Source organism: Heteronotia binoei, chromosome 9 (genome assembly GCF_032191835.1).
Source record: "Heteronotia binoei isolate CCM8104 ecotype False Entrance Well chromosome 9, APGP_CSIRO_Hbin_v1, whole genome shotgun sequence".
Lineage (NCBI taxonomy): Eukaryota > Metazoa > Chordata > Lepidosauria > Squamata > Gekkonidae > Heteronotia > Heteronotia binoei.
Genome location: NC_083231.1, coordinates 108,470,503 through 108,487,425, shown reverse-complemented (window position 1 = coordinate 108,487,425; position 16,923 = coordinate 108,470,503). Strand labels below are relative to the sequence as shown.

Below are 16,923 nucleotides of genomic sequence, written 5' to 3'. Positions count from 1 at the left end.
GTACTAAAAGCTCTGTGTGGTGAATTTGCATGAGCTGAAATCTTCATGACTTTTTAATAGGGGGGATTTGGGGTGTCAGATAGGAGGAGTTTTCATGAGCTGTTTCCTTTGCTTTGCCGCCCCCTTTCAGAAACAGCTGCTTTGGAGGTGTGCGCTGCCCGCTGCCAGAGTGAATGCCAACCCTGTGTGCATGTTTAATTATAAAATTAGCAGTACACTATGTCCAGGGTTTTGCATTTACCCTGTTAAGGAAAGGAAAGATCCCCTGTGCAAGCACCAGTCATTTCCGACTCTGGGGGTGACATTGCTTTCATCTACACTTTCCCCCCAGCAAGCTGGGCACTCATTTTACCAACCTCGGAAGGATGGAAGGCTGAGTCAACCTCGAGCCGGCTACCTGAAAACCCAGCTTCCACCAGAGATCGAACTCAGGTCATGAGCAGAGCTTAGGACTGCACTACCGCAGCTTTAACACTGCGCCATGGGCATAACACCCTGTTAAAGGAAATCAAAATTCTGCACCCCAGCAAGGCAGATTCTGTGCCCAGAAATGTGGAATTCCACCATTTGTATAAATTATGCAGATATTTACTTAATATCTCGGAGGTTTTTTTTAAAAAAACAACTGCATAACAACTCTGAGGTTTTTTTAAAAAAACAACTGCATTATTCAGGCTTTCAGAATCCTGAAGAGAGGCAAAGAGAAGAAGAAGAAGACCACAGATTTGTACCCTGCCCTTCTCTCTGAATTAGAGTCTCAGAGCGGCTTACAATCTTCTTTATTCTCCATGCCCCACAACAGACACTCTGTGAGGTGGGTGGGCTGAGAGAGCTCTCACAGAAGCCACTCTTTCAAGGACAGCTCTGCAAGAGCTATGACTGACCCAAGGCCATTCCAGCAGCTGCAAGTGGAGGAGTGGGGAATCAAACCCATTTCTCCCAGATAAGAGTCCGCGCACTTAACCACTACACCAAACTGGCTCACTCTCTTAATAGAATCAGGGAGATCACTGAAGCACCATCCCCAGCTTTTACAAATGCATGCCATCCATTTCTCTGGTTCTGAGATTTCAACTGGCATCGTCTACAGCAGGGGTGGCCAACGGTTGCTCTCCAGATGTTTCTTGCCTACAACTCCCATCAGCCCCAGCCATTGGCCATGCTAGCTGGGGCTGACGGGCGTTGTAGGCAAAAAACATCTGGAGAGCTACTGTTGGCCACCCCTAGTCTACAGGCTTTGGAGCATCTATTTGCATCCTGAAGGATTAGAAACGAGAGACTCAGGATGCTGGATTCTATGCCCAGTATGTCAGGGCTGGCATGAGGGGAAGGCATCATTGAAGAATGGCTGAGTCTCTAGGTTCGTTGGAAGACCTTCCACTAAATAGCTGCAGCGATTTCAGTTCTTTCTCGCTCTCTGTCCAAAGTGTCACTGGATGGACTGAGCCTGCCTGGCCTGATTCTTTTCCCTTGGCCATCACCAGAACAGGGAGGTAGGGAGTTTCAAGCACAGTTCTTGAAGAGCTCTCTCAGCCCCACCTACCTCACAGGATGTCTGCTGTGGGGACAGGAAGGGAAGGAGATTGTAAGCCTCTTTGAGACTCCAAATGAAGGGCAGAGTATAAATCTAATCTGCTCCTCCTCCTGCTCCAACATTGACTAGATTGTGTCTGCTTTTTGCATCTGCAAAATTAGCAGCATCTATTCAAAACAGGTGGAAAGGTTAGCTAAATGTATAGGTTAACTCTGAAAGCACACTCAGACATATATGTAGTAAGTCTCAACTCAAAACTCTCCGGCTTCTTTTGTTTTTTTCTGCTTTTCAAAATTGGAGGCAGGTGCAGCCTGTGTGAGTGTTGGGGCTACCAGTGGAAGAAAGACATTTCGTTGTGTGACAAAGTAGAGTAGTTGTGCAAACAGATGTGTTGATAGTGCAAAGTTTGAGTCCAGTGGTCCCTTTACCATACCATACCAAACCTTTAATGGCATAATAGAATCAGATAAAAATACACAGAATATAAAAATTTAAACATTGGAGATAAAATCAAGATAAAACCGAGCTTACAGATGCATTCATACATGGTCAGAATTAAATTTAAGGATGTCAGCCAGCCAGTGGTCCCTTTAAGATCAATAATGTTTTATTCAAGGTATAAGGTTTTGTGCGCATGCACACTTCTTCAGATACAGAGGTGTGCTTGCACATGAAAGCTTATACATTGAATAAAACTTTGTTGGTCTTAAAAGTGCCACTGGACTCAAATTTTGTTCTGCTGCTTCTGACCAACACAGCTACCCACCTGAATCTATAGCTATTCAGAGACAGCTGAACAGACTGAAATGATTGGCTCCCTGCAGTTTGGAAGAAGGACAGAAGATGAATCTCCAGGTGTTGGAACGTGACTGCTTGTACGTTCGTCCACATCAATGCCATCGTTCACTTATCTGCTCTCTCTGCCATGCCAGAAGCAGTCTCTGCTGGGCAGCCTTTTCCTCTTGTGTCCCCCAAACAGATTCTGTGCTACAGAATTCTGTTCTCTCAGGCAGTCACAGCATGTGCACAGAGCACGTTTATCCTGCTGCCTTTCGCAAGGGGATGGGACATCACACCAGTGCCTCCAAACTTGGCTAGTGTAAGTTTTAACACTGCAGGTTTAATAGGGTTGCCAAGTCCAATTCAAGAAATATCTGGGGACTTTGGGGGTGGAGCCAGGAGACATTGGGGCGGAGCCAGGAGCAAGGGTGTGACAAGCATAATTGAACTTCAAGGGAGTTCTGGCCATCACATTTAAAGGGACCTCACATCTTTTAAATTCCTTCCTTCCATAGGAAATAATGGACAGGGGCACCTTCTTTTGGGGCTCATAGAATTGGACCCCCTGGTCCAACCTTTTTGAAACTTGGGGGTTATTTTGGGGAGAGGTTCTGGATGCTATGCTGCATATTTGGTGCCTCTACCTCAGAAAACAGCCCCCCTAGAGCCCTAAATACTCGCAGATCAATTCTCCATTATTTCCTATGAGAATAAGTCTCCATAGGGAATAATAGAGTTCCCTCCCCTCTCCCTGCTTTCTCTTTCATACTCACACACACACTTAACTGTCTCTGGTGCCTCCACAACCAGGTCTGAAAAGTGCAGGGGCTAGGCTGCTGTCTTTTACACACTCACTTGCTCTGAAATGAAAGCAAAACAAATGGAGGGACCGTACTCTGACGAGGCCTACTGTTGCTAACCCTTCCCCATGAAATACTTCCTGCTCCAATTTAAAGGCACACACACATTTTAAAACCGGACCTGTTTGCAGGTCCTGCCAGAGATCTAGAGGTACATGGTGGCTGTGGGGGAGGGGCTTGCAAAACTGGGGGGTCTTCTGCTGGGACCTGGAGATTGGGAAGCCTAAGGTTTAAGTACTTGAGGGGTTGGAAGTTCAATGAATGTTTCCCCCTTCCGCCTGTAAAATCAAGCACACGAGGGTCTGATTCTGACTAGGGCCAAAGAACATGGGTCGAGGAACTATAAGACTCCCTCATGCATGCCCCCTTTTCATGACCAGAAAGGGCTCCCCTAAAATTGTCATAAGAACATAAGAGAAGCCATGTTGGATCAGGCCAATGGCCCATCCAATCCAACACTCTGTCACACAGTGTCCAAAAAACAAAACGAAAACAAAGCCCAGGTGTCACCAGGAGATCCACTAGTGGGGCCAGGACACTAGAAGCCTTCCCATTGTTGCCCCTTTCAAGTACCAAGAATACAGAGCCTCACTGCCTCAGACAGAGACCAATTTCCCACTAGCCTTTGCCGCTCTCACTCTCCTCTTCTCTGCGGAGCTTCCGCCGAATTTCGCACAATCTGCCCCGGAGCTGCAACTCGCTCTGCCTTTTTTGCGCAGCAAACAAGATTCTCTAAAAAAACAGTTTCTGTTTGTCGAGCAAAAATACATCCCCTGGGGCAGATAGTGTGAAATTCGATGGGAGCCCCGCTGAGAAGAGGAGCATGAGAGCAGCATAAGGCTAGTGGGGAATTGGACAGAGAGTTCCAACAATATGCTGTGGCTAATAGGCACTGATGGACCTCTGCTCCAGATGTTTCTCCAATCCCCTCTTGAAGCTGCCTATGGCTGTAGCCACCACCACTTCCTGTGGCAGTGAATTCCATGTGTTAATCACTCTTTGAGTGAAGAAGTACTTCCTTTTATCCATCATTTCTCCCTTTGAGAGCCAGTTTGGTGTAATGGTTAAGTGTGCGGACTCTTATCTGGGAGAACCGGGTTTGATTCCCCACTCGTCCATTTGTAGTTGCTGGAATGGCCTTGGGTCAACCATAGCTCTGGCAGAGGTTGTCCTTGAAAAGGGCAGCTTCTGGGAGAGCTCCCTTAGCCCCTCCCACCTCAAAGGGGGGGTCTGTTGTGGGGGAAGAAGATAAGGGAGATTGTAAGCCGCTCTGAGATTCTGATTCAGAGAGAAGGGTGGGGTATAAATCTGCGGTCTTCTTCTTTGGGGCAAAAAACTTCCCTTTCCTCTTTCTTGGCCTGCTCTTCCAGCAAGCATGTGTCTCCCTGTCCCACTTCTGTGATCTTTAAATTATAGGTAGATTCTGCCTGTTGCCTGATGTTGTCAGCTGATTGGAGGAGAGATGTAAAAAAAAGAAAAAAAAAGAAAAAGGGAAGGTGTGTTTTGAGGCTGCCAAGACTCCTCACTTGGCAAGAGAGCAGGGCGAGGATTCTGGTAATCATATCACGCGTGATAATTGCCCTGTCTCCTGCCTTTGGCTCTTCACAAAGCCGGGGCCGGTATCCTTCATCCGGAGACATCCGATACCTGCTTTTCTTCGGTTCTCTCTGGCACAGAGTGCCACTTGAAGTGCATCCAATTGCGTTCTTTTGCAGGGTGAGGGAAGATGCGGCTGCTGTCTCTGTGAGCGCCATTGAATGCTGAAGTGGATAACACGCGCTAAATACTTTGTCAATATGTCACTCCCCACAAAACTGGCAGCTAATTTCCTCTTGCGTTAGAGTGGCTCATTGTCTGTGTTCTCCCCAGAGGGGTGCGGGGTTGAAGATGCCACTGTCACCTGCCAGTCATGGCCTGCGGCCAGAGCAGGCTGTGCGATGTGGAAAGTTGATGCCAACCGACCAGCTGCGTGGTTTACAAAAGGGCTGGCTGTTGGCGAGTGCCGTTGTGGAAAGCAGGAATGCAGAGTTGTTTGGCGAGTGCAAATGACAAAGCAGTTGTGGTATAGTGGTTAGAGCAGGGGCGTCAAACTCATTTGTTATGAGGGCCGGATCTGACATAAATGAGACCTTGTTGGGCCGGGCCATGTGTGTCATAAAATGTAATACCAGGTAGCGGAAATAAAAACTCTATAAAGGACATAGACAAACACACTTAAAGATTTTGTATCTCTTCTGTGGGATCAAGGGAACTGGGCAAAGGAAACTCTGGCTCTTTCCCTCCCTTTTCAGGGGATGAGGAGGGGGCAGAGTCTCAGCCAATAGAAGGATAAGAGGCTTGGCTCAGTAGCTCTGCTGAGCGATTGAGAGAACCTGGCAAAGCAAGCTCTCCCTCCTCCCCTTCCTACCCATGGGAGGAGCCTCAACCTACGGCAGAAATAGAGGCTTCCCTCTGTATCTCTGCTGTGCGATTGAGCAAGCCTGGCAAAGCAAGCTGTGATGCAGAAGGAAGCGAGAGAGGGGGAGAAGGAAGTAGACGACAACCAGTTGCTTGGGGGCCTGCTAGGTTTAACTCTCAGTGTAGCGTTTTGAAGCCTCTTTAAAGGGCTGTTCATTGCAGGAGGCATGAGGGGGCAAATGATGGTGGGCAGCAAAGGGCCTGTAGGCCCTGTCTGCCCGCAGCTCCCCACACCTGGAACCAGCCCTGGGGGATGGCTCTGTCATTTGATGACTGTTTGACTGCATTCAAGTATCACTGAAGAAGCAAATGGATTTCAATGTTGATGTGTAGTAATACAACTGAAAGGTTGGTTGGCCTCTTTCCTCCTCATTGCTAGAAGAGCAATCACCTCTTTCGAAGGGCAGTTTTGTATCCCCACCTTCTTCCCCTCCCCCTCGTGTTCCCGGTTCCCAGCCCATGGCGTAGGTGACTGATACGGTGCAACAGAAGCTGAGGAAGATTTCGCCAAAGAAAATTCTCAGGTTGCCGATTGTCCTGACTTTTATCAGGGGGACCCAGTCATTTGCTAGCCTGCCGAAAATAGTTCTGCCTCTCCCCCCATGCCCCAGTGATTTCTTTCAGGACAAGGAAATGTCTTGCATTTTAGAGGTACTTGCATGAAAGAAAACAACCCTTTGGAAGCACGCGGGCCAATGTTCCCTCCAATTCCTTCTCCCTTACTCAGTGAAGCAGTTCACATCCTGAGCAGAATGTAATTGCCGTAATCTGAAAATGGGCAACGGGCAGTTCAAGGCCCTGCGTGGCTCCGGATTGTCACTGAGTGGGGCTCCCGGGGTTAATGAGCGACCACTCACCCACACGGCTTAGAGGGTTTAGCCTTTGCTCATGGCTGCAGACCATGTTGCAACTTGCCAGCAACGATGGCGCTTTGTTTAGAAAGTGAAGGGGCCAAGAGCCTCAGACGAGGGCCTAAAGTTCATATAAGGAAGCACTGAAGTCCTGGGAAATAGTATAGAGTCCAGTAATACCTTTAAGGCTGGGCCCAGACCGGCAACTTCAGGTGCATGGGAGGCGTCTTAGATCGGGTCGGTTCAAAATGGAGTGACGGAGTCTCGATCAGACGCTCCAGCACGAGTCTCCTGTTTCCCACGTGAGAGAAGCTTTGGCACGGTCAGATGACTGTTGCGCACCGTCCCCTTTGCGTTTCTTTTTCTCCATTTTTAGTTGAAGAAGAAGAAGAAGAGGAAGACTGCAGATTTATACCACACCCTTCTCCCTGAATCAGAGACTCAGAGCGGCATAGAATCTCCTTTATCTTCTTCCCCCACAACAGACACCCTGTGAGGTGGGTGGGGCTGAGAGAGCTCTCCCAGAAGCTGCCCTTTCAAGGACAACTCCTTTGAGAGCTATGGCTGACCCAAGGCCATCCCAGCAGGTGCAAGTGGAGGAGTGGGGAATCAAACTGGTTTCTCCCAAAGAAGAGGCGCACACTTAACCACTACACCAAACTGGACATGTGTGGTGTTCCCTCTAAGCTGAGTGAGCTAGCTAGGGTTGCCAAGTCCAGTTCAAGAAATATCTGGGAACTTTGGAGGTGGAGCCAGGAGCAAGGTTTTGACAAGCATAATTGAACTCCGAGGGGAGTTCTGGCCATCACATTTAAAGTGACTGCACACCTTTTAAATGCCTTCCCGCCATTGGAGATAATGAAGAATAGGGGCACCTTCTTTTGGGGCTCCTAAAATTGGACCCCATGGTCTAATCCTTTTGAAACATGGAAGGTATTTTGGGGAGAGGCACTGGACACTATGCTGAAAATTTGGTGCCTCTGCTTCAAAAAACAGGCCCCCAGGAGCCCCAGATACCCGTGGATCAATTCTTCATTATACCCTATGGGCATCGGTCTCTATAGGAAATAATGGAGTGCCCAGCAGCCATTTCTCTCCCCTCTCCTGCTTTCTGATGACCCTGAAGTGGGGGGGAGAGCCTCCAAACTGGGGGATTAAGACAGCACAACCGACGTTATAGTGACCACCTGGGGATTGGCGACCGTAGAGCTAGTGCACAGTTTTTTAGGCTCTGGCTCACACATTTTTGTCTTAACTCAGGAAGGATGGCCCCAGAGCAAACTAATTCATACAGTAGCTCACAACTTTAATGCCGGTAGCTCACAAAGTAGAATTTTTGCTAACAAGGCTCCACAGCTTAGAGGGGAGTATTGCTCATGTGCATATGGTTCTGGGCATTTTTTTAAAAAAATAAAATACCAGTGAGTGCCTAGAGCAAATTGGCAGCTTCACACCACCAGTCCGCCTCACTTGCATGCTCCCGTGTTCAGATGTCCAGCAAGATGGATGTCTCTGAGACACGAGAAGATGGGGTAAGTACAAGAGCGAGACAGGAGGCAGATGTGTGCGTTTAGACTTGATTTTTTAATCCGTCGGTGTCAGCTTAAAATGCCGGTCTGGACCCAGCCTAAGACTAATAAATTTTATTGTAGCTTAAGCTTTTGAAAAACACAGCTCTATTTGTCAGATGAGACAGACGTATTTGACGAAGAGCGCTGTGTTTCTCAAAAGCTTCTGCTACAATGAAATGTGTTAGACCGATTTCCCACTAACCTTACCTCGCTCTCGTCTTCTCGGTGGGCTTCTGTCGGATTTTGCACACGCTATCCCGAGGCTGCCTCTCGGTCCGCCTCTTTCGCGCTGCAAAAAAGATCCTCTAAAAACCAGTTTCCGTTTGCCGTGTGGAAAAAGGCGAAGCTTGTTGCATCCTCGGGGCAGATAGTGTCAAATCAGAGAAGAGGAGCGTGAGAGAGGCATACGGTTAGTGGGAAATAGGCATTAGTCTCAAAGGTGCTACTGAGCTCTTTACTATATTGCAGCAACAGACTAACACGGCTTACTCCTCTGGATCTAAAGTGTTGAGAGTTTTTTAGTTTGGCATAAGATGAAATGTGGAGGGTATTAACGGGGGTTTATAAAATTCAGCCTGATGCAGAGAAAGCAGAAAGAGGGAGATTTGTCTCCCTCTCTTGTGATATTAGAACTCGGAATCAGCCAGTGAAGATGATGAACGGAAGTTTCAGAACGGATATATATATATATAATGTGCCCAAAAACACATCATTAACTTAGGAAATTTGCTGTCGCAGATCTGGTGATGGTCCCTGGCTTAGATGTTCGAAAAAGGAGATTAGATAAATTCCCAGCCTGCATCAAAGTTGAGGGGTTGTGGTTCCATCGCTAGAGGCTCTGCTTGGCAGGCAGAAGGTCGCAGGTTCAGTCCCTGACGTCTCCAGTTGAATGGTGATGTGAAAGACCTCTGCCTGAGACCCTGGAGAGCAGCTGTCAGTCTGAGAAGACAATACGGACCTTGATGGACCAAGGGTCTGATTTCATGTGTACACAGAGGAGGAGTCCCTGCCCTTCACTACACAAAGTAGTCTCAGAGCGCTTTACAATCTTCTTTCCCTTCCTCTCTCCACGACAGACACCCTGTGTGGTAGTAGGTGAGGCTGGGAGAGCTCTGACAGAAACTGCTCTGTCCAGAATATCCTCTGAGAGAGTTATGACTGACCCAAAGTCACATCAGTAATTGTATGCAGAGGACTGGGGAAATCAAACCTGGCTCTCACAGATAAGTGTCCATGTATTTAACCACTATACCCAACTGTCTCTTGGGGGCTATTGGGCACAACCGCTTAAGGGAACCTTCATGTTTAGAGGCAGTGTCCCTTCTGAATGCCATTAGAGGAATATTACTTTTAAGATCTGCTTTTGGCTTTCTCGGAAGTATATTTGTTATTTGCTTAAGACCTTCTAATACTGCCTTTCCATCCCCGTTCCAGAGTCCCCGAGGTGAATATTAAAACTAATTTTAAAATGCATATGTATAAAACAATTCGACAAAACACTAACGCATGAATGGGAAGGAGGTACAACAAGGGGATGACAGAGATAGACGGAGTCGCCATTTGATGGCTACTGTCATCACACTCTGTCAGAATTCCAAACGTGCCCTCAGGCGCAAGAATGCTGGGGACTCCGGCCCATCCTGTATGATAAGAACATAAGAGAAGCCATGTTGGATCAGGCCAGTTTCCGTACCAGTGGGCGTCATGACAATCAGTCAAAGACAATCTTTGTGTGTGTATGTGTTATTATTGTGTTGTATGTGTTCCTTCCAATGTACAGTGACCCTATGAATTGACTTCCAAAATGTCCTAACGGCCTTGTTCATATTTTGCAACCTGAAGGCCGTGTCTCCCTTAATTCATTCGATTGAAAGTCCTCTTGTCCTGCTGCCTTCACCTTTTCTTAGCATTGCTGTATTTTCTAGTGCGTCTTAGAGCTGCCAATCCCCAGGTGGGGCAGGGGATCCCCTGGTTTGGAGGGCCCCCCCCGCTTCATCAGAAAGCCGGTGGGGGTGGGGAGAAGGGAAATGTCTGCTGGGCACCTCATTATTCCCTATGGAGACTGATTCCCATAGGGTTTAATGGAGAATTGATCCATGAGTATCTAGGGCTTTTTGGGGGGGGCTGTTTTTTGCAGCATAGCACCCTCCAATTTTCAAAAAGATTGGACCAGGGAGTCCAATTCTATGAGCCCTCAAAGAAGGTGCCCCTGTTCTTCGTTATTTCCAGTGGAAGGAAGGCATGTAAAAGGTGTGTGGCCCCTTTAAATGTGATGGCCAGAACGTCCTTTGGAGTTCAGTTATGCTTGTCACAACCTTGCTCTTGGCTCCACCCCAATGTATCCTGGCTCCGCCCGCAATGGCTCCTGGCTCCACCTCCAAAATTCCCAGATATTTCTTGTATTGGACTTGGCAATCCTAGTGAGTCTTCCCATGATGTGACCGAAATACGATGGCCTCAGATCATTCATTTTAGCTTCTAGGGAGAGATCAGATATGAATTTAGTCCTCACATCCTGGTATACGTTCCCTAATCATTTTTGCTTTTGGCGAACGTCAGCTATTTTCAGGTTTACTGTAGCAACTTGGACCCAAAATGGACCAAGACATTTGTTCAGTGTAAAACCTATGGCACACAAATTATACAACCGCAAACAGTATACGCTGAAATTAATCACTACTGAACCATAAATCAGAGAAGGTCTTTTTCATCTCTATGAAGGACTGTTAACTACTTTCCCTTGCAGTTATCCAGGGAAAGAGAGACATCCTAAAACAGATGCGCAAATTTCAGATTCTTTCGTGCGATTAAGAGCAAGCGTCTAGTTACACGCTGAATGAATGCTTTCATAAAGCCCGTGAAAGGAGAGATGGGTAGGGGGAGAGAAGACAGCTGTTGGAAAATTCACATGTCCAATATGACTAGTCATGCTTTCTCAGAATATGGAAACGTTTTTGTTCCACAGTAGGGAATCCCTCGAGGTTCTTGGCTCTGCAGCCAGTTAATTCTCTCATGGATCCAACAACGAATGACAAACTTAATACCTTCAAACATATGCCCACGTATCGGATTGTGTCCTTGCCTCTGATTGGTCCAGTCCTCCTATGAGTCTCTCTAGGAAGAACCACGTTCTTTTCTGATGTGATGCCACAGACTCTTTACGGCTTTACTGCATGCTTGCTTTACTCTTGTTTTTCTTGGCAGTCGATCCTCAAGCGCTGGAATTGATTTGGGCACGGTTCTTCTGTATATCGGCCCTTCCTCTGCCTTGTCACAGTTGTGGCTTCAGTTTATTTTTTTCTGCGCATGCCTTGAATAGTCAGGATTTTCAAGAAAGGGCGCTGTTGTCATCGCTGGCATCGTGGCACCCTCTTTTTATTCTTTGCATGTGCGTTTACTGATCTATCGATACCATGGCTGCATTTTTTTTTAAAAGCACAACATATCAATAGGTCAATATAACATTGCAATTATAGATCAGGCAAGTTCTCCGTATTCCTGGCTTTCGATTTTTCTGAATTTTAATTTTTTAAATTGATAATTAGTAATTAAACATACATGCAAATAGGTAAGGATGCAGCATGTCAATTAGACATAGCAGCAGAAACAATTAAACTATACTCCTATAGGACCTCAGTGGTACTTACAAGTATAACATTTGTGCATACAAAGGGTTACGTGGAATTACTTCACATACTGCTGAATATTCTACTATAGGTAACCAAATAGATATAAATTGCGCTTCGTATTTGTCTGCAGAAGATAAAACCACAGTGCTAGAAAGTTTAGACATGACATAAAGTGTTCCCATATGCGTTGCTGCTACTCGGCAGTCGGTTTAGTCTGTGCTACCCATTTTGCTGCAGCAGTGGTGATACATGTCACCGATATCATTTTTTAAAATAACGAGTAGCTCCTGTCCTTGTGGAGATATAGAGGTCAGGTCTTCCCACCCAGGAGCTGTGGTTGTCTGTTGCAACTAGGTACAGTGATGGTGGTGGGGAAACGGGTGGGTGGGTGGAGGAATTGGCATTGCACCGACTAGGCAACATCGCTTCCAAAGCAGGGCCGGTGCGTGGGAGTAGGCAAAGTAGGCAGTCGCCTAGGGCGCCACCTTGCCTAGGGCACGCCACTGGGCGCCCCCTCCCTGACGCATGACTCTGGCTCCTGACCACTGTCCCCTTGTCCTCTCCCATCACCAAGCTGCCCTCAACAAAGCCAAGCCACCCCGCCCCCTCTCCCCGATGTGTGACTTGGCCTCCCACCTCATCCCATCCTGCCACCCTCCTTCCCGACATGGCCGGCAAGCACGTATTCTCACAATTTTTTTTTATAACATCACATTTTTAAAAAAAAAAAAAGAAAGTTAAAAATCAGTAAATTAAAAATGTGAAAAGTTTCAAGTTTGGCGCTCTTCAGTTTCTCTATATTTTTTAATAATGGGGGGGGGCGCTAGTGGGTGATTTGACTAGGACGCCAGAAAGCCTAGACCGGCCCTGTTCCAAAGCAATGTCACCACGTCAGCATGATGCTCTAGGATTCCCCCCCAAACACTATGGTAAAATCCTAGAGCGTCGCACCAATGTGATGATGTCACTTCTGAGTTCACGCCAGAGGGATGTTATGGCATCAGTGTAGTGCCTGTTTGCTTGTTTCTGCCCTTCTAATCCTTCATGGGCATGACGCCCGATTTGGGTTGTGACTGTGGAATCCTTTCAAAGCGCTGATTTGGGACTCGTGCTTCAGGTTTAGATCTCTGCCTCGATTCAGTCTTTACTGGATCCTGTTCTGTTTTAGGTCCCTCTTTGAATCCAATTTCTCCTCAACCAAATACGAACTGTCTCGCTGCCAGCTGAGCCTTTGAAGTCCAGCACAGCCAAGCGCTCAGCGTGTTTTACCAAACTTGGCAAAATGATGTCCCCCAGGGTTTCTCTCCCCCCCCCGCAGAAAAAGCCCAGCAGGAATTCATTTGCATATTAGGCCACTCACCCCAACACCACCCGCGTTTTGCGCAGGGCCTTTAAAAAGGAAAAGCCCAGCAGGAACTCATTTGCATATTAGGCCTGATGCCAAGCCAACCGGAACTGTGTTCCTGCTAAAAAAAAGCCCTGGTGTCTCCTAACCTGTGGACTCATGGGCTGTTCTCCTCATCGCTATTTGCCGTTGGTGGTGGTGGAAAGTAGAAGAGAAGGTTTTTTTTATGCTCCCCTCTACTACCCAAAGGAGTCTCAGAGCCTTCCCTTCCTCTCCTCACAACAGGCACCCTGTGAGGTAGGTGGGGCGGAGAGAGTTTGGAGAGAATTGTGACTGGCCCAAGGTCACTCAGCAAGCTTCCTGTGGTGGAGAAGGAGGGGGGAATCAAACCCGTTTCTCCAGATTAGAGGCCACTGCTCTTAACCACTACCCCACACTGCCTCTGCACCTCTACACTGACCTACGGTGACCCTGAAGGGTTCTCAAGGCAAGAAACTTTCAGGGGTGGTTTGCTGTAGCTTGGCCTCTGCCTAGCAACCCTGGACTTCCGTGGCGGTCTTCCATCCAAGTACTAAACAGGACCGGCCCTGTTGAGCCTCCAAGATCTGTTGCAGTCTGTAGTTCCTTCTAAAGCAAGGGTGGCCAAATGGCAAGTTGGGAGCCACATAGGGTTGCCAATCCCCAGGTGGGGGCAGGGGATCCCCCGGTTTGGAGGCCCTCCCCCCGCTTCAGGGTCGTCAGAAAGCGGGGGGAGGGGAGGGAAATGTCTTCTGGGAACTCTATTATTCCCTATGGAGATTTATTCCCATAGAAAATCATGGGAAATTGATCTGCAGGTATCTGGGGCTCTGGGGGGGGCTGTTTTTTGGGGTAGAGGCACCGAATTTTCAGTATAGCATCTAGTGCCTCTCCCCAAAATACCCCCCAAGTTTCAAAAAATTGGACCAGGGGGTCCAATTCTGTGGGCCCCAAAAGAAGGTGCCCCTATCCATTATTTCATATGGAAGGGAGGCATTGAAAAGGTGTGCCGTCTCTTTAAATGTGATGGCCAGAACTCCCTTTGGAGTTCAATTATGCTTGTCACAGCCTTGATCTTGGCTCCACCCCAATGTCTCCTGGCTCCACCCCCAAAGTCTCCTGGCTCCACCCCCAAAGTCCCCAGATATTTCTTGAATTGGACTTGGCAACCCTAGAGCCACATGTGGCTCTTTCACACACATTGGGTGGCTCTCAAAGCCCCCACTGCCCCATTGGCCAGCTTGGAGAAGGCACTTAGTTGCTTTCCTTCTACCGTTTCCTCCTCTCTCCCCCATTTATTTGTTTTCCTCCCTCCCTCCCTCCCTCCAGAGAGCCAATTTGGTGTGGTGGATAAGTGTGCAGACTCTTATCTGGGAGAACTGGGTTTGATTCCCCACTCCTCCACTTGCAGCTGATGGAATGGCCTTGTGTAACGTACTCGGTCTGGAGACGCGTGTAGGGCAACATTCTTTATTAGGAGCACGTTGCAAGAGAGGGAACACGCGGGCCGGGTCCCGCTTATGTACAGTCCCCGGTACAGCCTACTGGACAGGTCAGGCCAATCCTGACTTGTTAAACTTCCCGCCACAGCTGGTGATTGGCGGGGGATTTCGCGCCCCGCGCTGGAGGCGCCTGGGACCACCCAGTCGCCTCTGCGCATGTCGCGTCTGGCTGCTGATAAACTACACCTTGGGTTAGCCATAGCTCTTGCAGGAGTTGGCCTTGAAAGGGCAGCTGCTGTGAGAGCCCTCTCAGCCGCATCCACCTCACAGGGTGTCTGTTGTGGGGGAAGAAGATGCAGGAGATTGTAAGCCGCTCTGAGTCTCTGATTCAGAGAGAAGGGCGGGGTATAAATCTGCAGTCGTCTTCTTCTCCTCCCTCCCAACATCTGACGTTTATTCTCTGCGGCTCTTATGTTAAGAAAGTTTGGCTACTCTTGTTCTAAAGCCTCCCTATGCCTTCCTCTCTCCGTCTCAGATGGCCTTCCTCTCTCAATGTGGATGAGTAAGGAAATGAGCGAAATCAACAGCTAGATCAGGCGGCTAATCCCTGTGCAAATGTGAAACGTCAGTCTCGCAAAAGGGGTGGATATGCGGGGCCCTGGATCTCTCTGTGGCGCCAGGTGTCTTGGGGGGGGGGGAAGCTGTGTCTGACACAGTGCAGCTTGGTTGTGTGTGTGCGCGTGTGTGCATTTTCGCAAGGAGCAGAAATGGAATTAAATACAGCACAAGTCGTCAAGCAGAGCTTGACACCTATATAACTTGGCCTGGACTGATTCAACGACCGTACAATAAATCTACCCAAGAAAGACATTTTTCTCCGAATACCCCCTGTTACTAGTTCTGCGTCGGCGTGGTGGGCCAGTTATGTTATTGGACTAAAAATGACCGTCTCTCCCCGGTGTCATTTCTGTCTCGCACATCAGGGCTGTGAATTTATGCCCGATCTTTGGCTCTACTTAGGTTTAACACTGTCATCAGCTTTATTAGAGCAGACTGGATTCCATTTGCTCTTCCGCTGGGGACTGAAGGAGCTGGGGTTCTTCTTATAGCTGTACTTCAATGTGAGCCAAAATGGGATGAGGGGGTCACAGAGAGCACCTCTCCACAGTTAGCAGAGCTGGCACCAAGGGTGAAAGGAAGTCAGTTTTTGATTGGTATGGCATATTGGTGGGAACACAGCCAAAGAACTGAGTAAAAATGCATTACAAAGATTTGGGTTAACCGCAGTAAAAGGAAAAAAAGACAGTGTCCAATATGTCATTTTAAATGAAATTATGCTCTCAATGGGGGGAGGGACGGTGGCTCAGTGGTAGAGCATCCGCTTTGTAAGCAGAAGGTCCCAGGTTTAATCCCTGGCATCTCCAAAAAAGGGTCCAGGCACATAGGTGTGAAAAACCTCAGCTTGAGACCCTGGAGAGCCGCTGCCAGTCTGAGTAGACAGTACTGACTTTGATGGACCAAGGGTCTGATTCAGTATAAGGCAGCTTCATATGTTCATGTTCAATCTCTTAAGAAGAAAACCCTCCACCTCACCCTGCAATTTTCATTTTCACCTCTCCCCAGCCTCTTAAAACAAGGATCCTTCATAGTCAAAGGCGAGGTTGCCAACCTCCATCTGGCTCTTGGAGATCTCCTGGGATTTCAGAGACCAGTTCCCACGAGGAAAATGGCTGCTTTAGAGGGTGGAGCCTATGGCATTATACTCGGCTGATCTCCTTCCTTCCCAAATCCCACCCTCTCTAGGCTCCACCCACAAAACCTCCTGGAATTTCCCAACCTGGAGCTGGCAACCTTATTCAGAGGCATTAAACCTCTCAGTGCCAGTGACAAGAGGCAGCATCAAGGGAAGGCCTTGGTCTCTGTGCATAATATAGTGGGTTCAACACAAGGAAGAGGCAAGGTGGAAGTGATCATATCTTCTTTATTTCTGTACAGCATACTATAAGGCTCCGCTTGAAGACTGGAGAACTGTAGCCAACGGGGCCAACTGTATATACTTCAGAGTTCCCATGCAAGCAAGCCATTGGATCATTCAAACCAGCAGGGAGCCCGTGATTGGACCAGGGCAGCAGGGATTTGGATCCTACTGCCCATTGTTCCCAAGACCCCCATACTCAGCCCTACAGGCTCCAGTGAGCCAGGCAGGAACACCATTGCATATACACATTGCAGTTCACATACACGACACTGTGCATTGTTGTTGGACCTCCAGAGGAACTGGTTGGTCACTGTGTGAGACAGGATGCTGGTCTAGATGAACCAGTGGTCTGCTCCTGTAGAGCCCTTCTTATATGTTTAGGACTGAAGGGATCCTCACATAGAGGGGTAATAAACCTCTGAGTCCCAGAGCCAGGAGGCAACATCAAGGGAAGGTCT

The 16,923-nt window shown here is 48.1% G+C and overlaps 1 protein-coding gene and 1 non-coding gene across 2 annotated transcripts in view; both read left to right on the top strand.

Annotated features, from left to right (window-relative positions):
• The window catches only part of FRAS1 (Fraser extracellular matrix complex subunit 1), a 523,356-nt gene that overhangs the window by 178,351 nt on the left and 328,082 nt on the right, over window positions 1-16,923 (top strand).
• Window positions 15,845-15,911, top strand: TRNAT-UGU (transfer RNA threonine (anticodon UGU)). Its single transcript has one exon. It is a non-coding gene; the product is annotated as a tRNA-Thr (tRNA).